The following is a 9,712-nucleotide window of genomic DNA, read 5'->3' on the forward strand; positions in this document are numbered from 1 at the left end:
CGCATAATTACACGCAAACTCAACTCCTTAACATAAACTTGCTAGGCTTCTGCTCCAGGCGTATGTAAAATATATTGTCGCGTTTAAGCGATTAAGACTTCAGGTCATTCTGGAAAGAGTGATTTTTCTTTATTTCTTCTCATCACATATGAAGAAAAGAGTAAAATTAATGCACAATAATAGAAATATTTCTTACTCCATTTAATACAATTATTCAAATTTATTCCGCCTTGTGAAATATGATCTAGATCCACTAAATAGTCTTAATTGATACTTCATCAAAATATCTCGGTGCTGACTAAAAAGTTCTTGAAAATTTTATAGAGATTCCTTTCACTTTCCTTTCATTAAATGATTTCCGGTTTTTGAAAATATAATAAGTGCAAAACATTAAAGAATTATTAAGATGTTACCTCATTCCATGTCCTTCATTCTAAAATAAATACTTCAGATTTGTATGACGAAGACAACCTGAAGAGCTCTTTCTTGAAGATTTTTTTATTCCAAGGATGAGCACTGTCTCTCACATTCTTCAAATATTTTTAAAGTTGCTATCAGTAATTGCAATAAATGGTCTCACCAATTCATGTTAATATTCATGAATGGGCATTCATCCGTTATCTATTATCCATACTTATCAAATTAAAGATGACAAATAAATTTATATTCTTATTCTTTATCTACAGTCCTTTGGTATAAATAAATTTTGTATATACACAAGGATTTCTCAGAATGTTTTGGAATTTGAGAAAACATATCATTTCTCACATTGGTATCACAACTACTTCTATCCTCACCAGCGTTCCTGTTGAGTTTTTCCACAACTAGAAAGCCTAGGCCGGCCATTCATCCCAAGCTATCTTGTGGAACAAAATCCTTTTCTGTTTGAGTTGATTTTGTGACAGAGTAAGATGGACGTTCCAACAATAGAAACAAAAAAAAACATTCAAGTTTCTCAACAATTCAGGAAAGGATTTTTTTTTAGCGGCTGGTTTTAGAACGCTACACATTTGAGCGAGCGTATGATAGTGTGACCACAACAAGATCCACAAGTTGGACTGCCCTCTGTCCCTTCAACTTAGCCTACTAGCCACTATTATTCAGTCATGTTCAAAATCGCAAATATTCGTAGCTCTAAATGCCCTTTATTAAGTTCCTTAACTTTTCTTAATTTTTTCCCTTAGTAATATAATATTAACAATTATAAGCATTTATTGAACACTGGATTCCAACGCGGAGATCAAGGGATCAAATTCAGCTGCTGGGCCTTGGGAGGTCGGCATTGCATTGAAGAAGCTCTGGGTGCCAATAACCTCAGATGTAATGTGAATGTTTCACCATTAGAATTTCACATCGAGTAAAACTTTATTCCGTACGTAACGTAAAGAAACGATCACAGAAAATATTCTTTACTCAACAGACCTTTTTTATCGCTCTACAATCTTTCTTCCTCTAACGTTAGAAATAAGAACTACCATGGACGGACAATTATTCATAGAAAGCACAAGGCTAGCTTCTGAAACTTACAACAGTGAAGATGAAGCAACACATAAATGAAGATGAATTTACAATTATTATTTATCATAAAAATTATACAGAAAGACGAGAATAAAATAAGAAAAAATCCTCAATCAAACAAGAGTTGATGTTTTGGCCTTGCAAAAGACTTACAAAAGAAAAGGGGGAAAAACATATAAATAAATGGCCATCTAAATAAAAAGAACATTTTTAACTTTAGCTTGTAATTTTTCATTGTAGAAGACATAGCAGAAGATAAGGGCAATTTCGAAGCATTAATTCTGTAACCTAATTTAATAAAAATGGAAATCTGCTACCAGTGCTTCTACTGCTTCAATATCTATACCTAATGTTTCTAATCAGTCTTTATTTCAGGTATTACTGAAATCGAAAATTGTTCAGAATTTAATAGAAGTAAAAAAAAAATTAATGTTATTCTAGGAAGGAGATAGAAAGCCAACTTTTGAAATTGAAAAACAAGTTGGCCGAACATTCTTTGAATAAAAGTGTAATCATAAAACTTCAGAACAATGTAATTTGCATTATATATTACAGAACAAGATTCCTTATTTATTCACCACGTTGCTCTCACGTTGAAAAAAAAAAACATGCAAAAAGGGTACATGTAAGAGCGCCACTACAGAAACATTTTAAAGACATTTAAATATTACAATTATTTATTTGCCAAATATTCTGACACATTACTGGAATAGTCGATGTACTTAGAAATATTTTTAACATTTCATTTACTTACATAGGAATTTAAGTGTATTGAGCAGCTCATATTCTCATCATTGTAAGATAACGGATTCCAGGTTAGCACATTAACTTCATTAAATGCTCTTCGTGTTGAACAATTAGCAGGGAGAACATAAAAAGCTGGACGATGTTTGATATAATTTAGGAAGCAGTCTAAAGGTACTTGTTGGGGTTCTAAACTAATGATTATACTACGTAGAAGCCTGAGGGATATTAGCCAAAGGACGTTGTGAAGCTCTTGAATGTGCCCGAAAGGCAGCGAGAGGGGGCGATGAGCTGGCTAAGAAGTAGAGCCGAATCAGTAGATTCCGTCACGAATGAGTTTTGTGTATGAATAATCATAGTAATCACGAATGAGGAGGAATCAACGACTTTTATCAATATAGATGGTTGCATGAAATTTGATTCTTATTGCTCAAGAATTGTTCCTAACGGAACTGCAACCTAAAACATTCTTCAGAAATTTCCTTATCAGTACAATGTATAGTAATTATTATGGAGTATTCAACGTTTTTCTAAGTTATATGTTAATTTAACGATTTCAGTTTTTAGATTATCTCTTCTGGGCCAAGAAGTGGCGGATTAAAATGAACTCACAGAAATGCCAGCACGCCACGTTTACTCTCCGGCGGGGCTCCTGTCCACCTGTTCTCTTCAACAGCAATCCTCTTCTTTATACAGATCTGGTGCGCTACCTTGGGCTCTACATAGACAAGCGACTCACGTGGAACCCACACACTAGACTTAAAAGACAAGCAATGACAAAACGTGCGAAACTACTTTACAGACTTCTTGGACGACGCTCCAAATTACCTATTGAACTCAAACGATTAATATACAGTACTAACATCAATGTGGACTTACGGACTGGAGCTGTGGGGTTCAGCCAAACCTACAAACATACGGACTGTACAGACATTTCAATCAAAACTACTTCGACAGATAGCTGACGCTCCTTTCTACGTAACAAACCTCACTCTACACAACGACCTCAACATACCTTTCGTACACCAATTAGCCAAGACTAAATATCAAAAATTCCATAGTGCTCTCTCCACTTGCTCCAATCCTCTAGTACAGTCTCTCGCCTCCTCTAACATTCCTAACAATCCTCCTCGCCGACTGAATCGCCAGTGGCCCCGCGACTTCCTCGCAGTCTGAAGGCTTAAAATTAATATCCTGTAGAAAGTGCTGCCGCTGGGCAGTTTCTTTCCTCCTGCCTTTCACGCCTCTATACTTCAATCTCCCTATTTACTTTAATCTCCCTATCTGTATAGTGTATTATACAGATTGTAAATAACAAAATAAATTTAAAAAAAAAAAAAAAAAAAAGATTATCTCTAAAATGGCTTCAACTTGCATCAACCTTGATAAGCTGCTGCTTAGATAATGAGCATTTTCATTGGAAACTTTTTTCCAAATTCACGTGATTCTGGGGATTAATGTGTAAGAGAAATGAGTTCAAATAGTGAACATAGGTTACTCCTAGCCTAATCACTCACCTCAAATTACCTCTATACTTTTAAATTTGTTTTTTAAGTCTGCAATAAAACAGTTGTTTATATATGCAATAGATGGAAAATGAGTTCCACAGACAATTTTCATGTACACTCTTCTCTACTTAAAGCAAAAACAAAAACCATCAAATATTCAGATTATTATTTTAAAAGAAATTTTAAAATACTTTTCATGCTAAATATAACTGCAAAATAAAAGTAAATTTTCCAGGTTAAAAAGGAATATGGGTTATGAAGTTGTTTAGTAATCCTATTCAAGAGCGTTTTAAAGGTGAAATGTGTGCAGAGTGCAGCTAGTAAAGAGAGTTTCATCATATTTACCTAACGTTTATAAAGCATTATTGTGGATATTTTTACAATTAGCATCTTCTAACGTGGCGTGTTATTATCTAAACTTTAGAAAAACAAATGATTAGAAGGTGAGTTGTAAAGCTCTAATACTTAGTGCAAGATTTCATATTATTGTATATAACGCTGAACTGATTTCTGATAAAAAATCGCGTATGAAATGGACTCTGATGTTCGCCATCAAAATTGATGATAAACGGGCGTTCGATTTAGTCAATTGGTATTTCAAAATTTGCTTTCAGAGGGTTAAATTTATTTTAGTCTGCTCTATTCTAGGAGTAACCATTTAACTAGAGAATATTTCTTTTATTTATACTTCTTTTATTACTGGAACTTTGGAAATATTTCGTCTAATTAAAACTGTCCAGTAGGACAGTTGTATAAGGTTGATCGTCAAAAACTGCACGACAGCGTAACGTTGAACCCAACTTTGACAATTTTATTCTCTTTTTTCTATATCTATCTATCTAGAATTGACTTCAATGTTAACTATCAAATAGAGAAACAGCAGTATACCAGCGAAATTAAAAGAAAAGTTCACCTATTTCAATGCTTTTCACTTCTTTCTTGTCAAAATAGATCGACCCAACATGTAAAAACTAGCATTGGCCTTAATATCAACTATCAAATATAGAAACAGCAGCATTCCAGTGAAATTTGGAAACATTTTCTGCTATTCTTAATGCTTTTTACTATTCGATTTCCAAATTAGTTCTACCTAACATGTACAATTTAAAATTGGTCTCCTTATTAACTGTCAATTACAAAAACTGCAGCAAATTAGGAGACAATTCCTGCTTTTTGCCATACTTTTTACTTCTTTTTTAAAAATAGATCGAACCAAAATGTACAATCTAGTATTGCCTTATAATTAACTATCAAATACAGAAAAAGCAGTATTCTAATGAAATCAGTAGACATTTTCTGCATTTTCAATGGTTTTTACTTATCGTATTTCAAAATAGAGCTAACCAACACCTACAATCTGGCATTGGGTTTAATATTAACTAGAGCAATTAGGAGAAAAGTTCCATTTTTCTAATGGTTAATACTTCTGTTTTTTAACATAGATCGTCCAACCATTTACATTCGAACATTGGTCTTATTATTAACTATCAAATACACAAACAGCAGAATTGCCGAGTAATTAAGAGAAAAGATTCATTTTTCCTAATGGTTTTTACTTCTCTTCTTTCAAATTAGATAGACCCAACATGTACATTTTACCATTGGCCTTAATATTAACTATCAAATACAGAAACAGCAGAATTGTAGTGAAATTAAAAGAAAAGATTCATTTTTTCCAATCGTTTTTTTATTCTCAACTTTCAAAATAGATCGATCCCACATCTACATTTTACCATTGGGCTTAATATTATCTATCAAATACACAAACAGCAACAGTCCAGTGAAATTAAAAGAAAAAAATCCAATTTTCTCAAAAGTTTTTATTTCTAGTTTTTAAAAATTGATCTACCCAACATGTGCAATCTTATTTGAATGAAATGTGTACCTTTGTCATTTAATCAAGCCTTATACTTAACTTTTTTTACACTGTAAGTTTTTGATACGGAGATATTATGCGAAGTTTTAGGATTTAATTGACTGTATGTATATACTTTTACTGATGTAGAAATTGAAATTGGACCTTTAGTACATGTCCAAACAAAAAATAAAGGGAAAAACATAAAACTAATCAATTTATAAAATTTTTCATCTAAACGAATCTAAGTTGTGTGATTAAATTTTTTATCTTTATTACTTTCGTTATTGCGATATAAAAATTGCTTCTCATTGACTGCTGGCTAATACTAGATTTAAAGACATTTTACTTCAATCACTTTATGCTCATAGCCTTAATACTAGCAGCCATGATCCACAAGTATAAGAAGGATGCTGACATAACATATAAAAAAACACAGTGGATATCATATAGTGTCTAGGTCCTCCAACGGTGGCCGAAGTGCCCTTGTACATTGCCGCATGAAACGGTATTATTATTACTAAGTTATGAAAGAAGTCAGCCTTATACGTGACATTGGAACGACTTCTCACTTAACCCTGATATCTTACAAATTAATTGCACCATCCTCTCACTTAGAAGGTGAATCTGTTTTTATCTTTTTCCTTCTCACGTCCAACATCATTCCTTCTTCAACTGTTCTTTCCTCCAACTCTATCTTTTCATTTAGGAGATTCCTAATGAGGCTGCTTTCTATCTTATTTTGTTATTTTATTTGTATTTTATTTATATTTGTTATGTTATTTTGGCCAACTTTTGAGTCTTCATATTTTAGCTCCTCACAACTTCCTTCGACAATTCCCAACCGGCATAACTTTTAAATGGCCAAACCACTCTTTCTTCAGATGGTCAGAAGAATATTTCTAAATATTTATACATTTTGGAACTGATTCTACAATTTCTTATTTGGTCCATTGTTAAAAATTTCACAGAACTTCGCCAAAAGCCCATCTTCGCAGCTAAAAACTAGATACGAAGGTGCTTAAACGTTGTCTAGACCCGCCATCGTTAAGCGTACTCGTACTTCTCAAATAGATTGCTCTTTTTAAACCCTGAAAGCATAAACTTATGTCATAAAATGGAGTTTATCATGGAGGTGCATGTTCTTTCTTCGATGATTTTTTTTAACAATCTTTACTGATTGCGTCTCAAGTTTGATGGTCCTATTATGTTTTATAAATGGGATCAGTTTCATATTTACGTCCAGGTGCCACTATTTATATGCATCGGCAACTTTCCAGAACATATTAAATCCTGAGCTGCAATAGCTGATGGTTTGTAAACAGGAGACTGTTAATATAAGTGTCCTTCAAAATTTGAATATATATATATATATATATATATATATATAAAGAAACAGTCTCGCAAAAGCTCCTTTGTTCATATGAATCATTTTATAAATTTTAACTTTACACTTATTCCCACGTGTATCGCTTTTATACATTACAATAATTCATTCCGTTCACTGACCCTATTTATTGTGTATAACAAGCGAACCTTAAATGTGCACTGGAACGCCATTATTTACTAAAATACATTTACCTTTGGCTGCATACTTTTCAAAAACTTTCCTGATTGTAAAAATTTGATCCATACACAATTTTTCGGACGTCCTTCGAAACTTGAAGCTATTATTCTAACCGATTTCTCATCCTGTCAGTAGTTTGGCATCGGCAGATCAGACACTTCTTTGTTATTCAAAGATAGAATTATTTAAGAGGTAAGTTCCAAGCCTAGATATGGACTACTTTCGATTTTGTTCTCTTCAAAATAAAACCAAAGGATTAAAAAAATCTACAATATCGCTTAGTTTAGAGTATTACAAATTTGCAGTTTTGCACCTGCAAAACAGATGAGGCAGATGAAGGTGAAAAATTGGATTTTTTACCACAAGACACTACTCTTATGACGAAACTAAAAATTTTCTACTTACCGCACAATAATTACATGCAATTAAAAAAATCAATCCCAAGGTTACGTGATATTACAAATTTTATAAATATTTATATTAATTATTTATAAATATTTATTTATAAATAAAATTTATAAAGAAATTAGAAAAGCAATAATGGGAAGAGAAAGAACAAAAGGAAGTAATTTTTACATGCTATTACTAAGGAATCTCGAAGAAATGTGAGTAATGCCTATGTTTAAATAACTGATTATTTAATTAATGTTCAAATCCATTACATCATATACAAAATTAATTAAATATCTGTGGGAATTTACAGGCGAATAGTAAAATTAAATTTTAATTCTATTTAACATAAAAAATGATAATGTAAATATTTTATTTCTTCCAAGGAACTTCTTGCAGCTCATTGTCTGGAAATGGTCTGTGTTGTCTGCAACGAGAGAAAGTTCACAGGCCGACAGTGTGCTTAAAAAGTCTATGGACACTAATGATCTCAGATTTTGAGGCGCCGTAAATTTAAAAAATAATAATGATAATAAATAACATTTTATTCTACTTAAACGTACAAATACAGATTATCAACACAGAATGTATTGTACTGCTTGATGACAATCAGCAGCCAATAAGATTAATAATTTGCCAATTGTTTATGTTTCTAGCCAAAATTTCTTAGCTTTTTTCTGAATTTATCTTAGTAATAATTCAATAAGCAAGCTTTAGTAAAGTACAATACCCTTATTGTCCTTGGCATCTTTTTTTTTTATCCTTTATTAACAGATGTAATAGTGCCGCTGATGTATTCTGCACGAACCTGTAAAACAAATAATTTAGCAATAAATCATGGCAGCCACTATAATTTTGAAGAAATAAGGGGCAGGTTTAGTTTAGTGGTTATGAGCATAACTTTAAGTGGCAGATGCCAGTTTGAGGACTGTGTAACCCACTGAATATTAGAAACATTGTAGTGGTAAGTGCTTCTGCCGTTATTCTTCACAATTAGTTTGGTGAATGAAGTTAAGACCGCCTCAAAAAAAAGCAAAAAGATAAGCTTTTGCTATGGAGGGTTTGCCTAACTCTAGACTTGCCTTGAGCACCTTCAGAGTTTTGTAGGCATTTGAACTCCTACTTCCTAATCTAATGGCCCAATCAGGTTGAGACTAAATTAGTAACTACCTCTAACGCCAAACATTAGCTTCTAAGTAAGTAAACTAATTACTTAATTAAAGAATCTGCATTAAATTAGTACCTTTATTCCTGATAATACATCAACTAACATAATGAAAATTTGCTTAATTTAATCCATTTCAGAAGTATTAACAGAAGTATTGAAATTTTAGATATAGCTTTGTTATTTTCTTGAAGAAAAGTTAATTTGAAACTGAGAAATAAAATATTCCTAGTGAAATCGAAGTATTTTAACTATATAATATATCTTGATATTTTAATCTGAATACTTTATTTTTTCGGATGTTAGATTATAATCAGTTTAATTCTAAATGACTGGTTAAGTAAGTTTGAGGATTAGTTAGATATTCAAAAAAACACCATTCATGTTTAGTAATTTACTTTCACCTTCCCTGGTTTGTTGGTCAAGTTCATTATTATTGGAAATAAATTGGTACTTCAGATATATTCATCGTCGACTTAGTTGTGCCTAATTGCTTACATACACTGTGATTTTAGGTATGTTGAATACCTGTTTTTTCTTAGCAAAGATACTTTATTTGTTCATTCAAAAAAAATCAATGCTATTGCAACATTAAAACAATAAAATCCTGTTTTGAATTTTCCTAAGATTTCCTGGTTTTGGTAAGATGACTTTCTTTGACTGAGGAAGTAAAATTGATACGAATTATTTTCTTCCATAAAATTCCTTAACCAGTTAAGCGTGTTTGACGTGTACACTCGTTGTGAAAAATATAAAATTGTCATTAACGATAAAAACTCGAAATTTTAATAAAATACAATAAGAATATTATTTGGTGGGATCTTTCCTTGAATCTTACCAACAGAACTGCTGAGTATTTTGTACGGATGGGGAGGAGGGAGTCAGCCAAATGATAAATGGTTGGTACATGTTTGGTCTCCGCATTAGAGATTGGGAATTACGCACATAAATAGAAGCTCTCAACC

Source organism: Rhodnius prolixus, unplaced genomic scaffold (assembly GCF_049639745.1).
Source record: "Rhodnius prolixus isolate KJV_2025 unplaced genomic scaffold, Rpr scaffold_4, whole genome shotgun sequence".
In the NCBI taxonomy this organism is placed as follows: Eukaryota; Metazoa; Arthropoda; class Insecta; order Hemiptera; family Reduviidae; genus Rhodnius; species Rhodnius prolixus.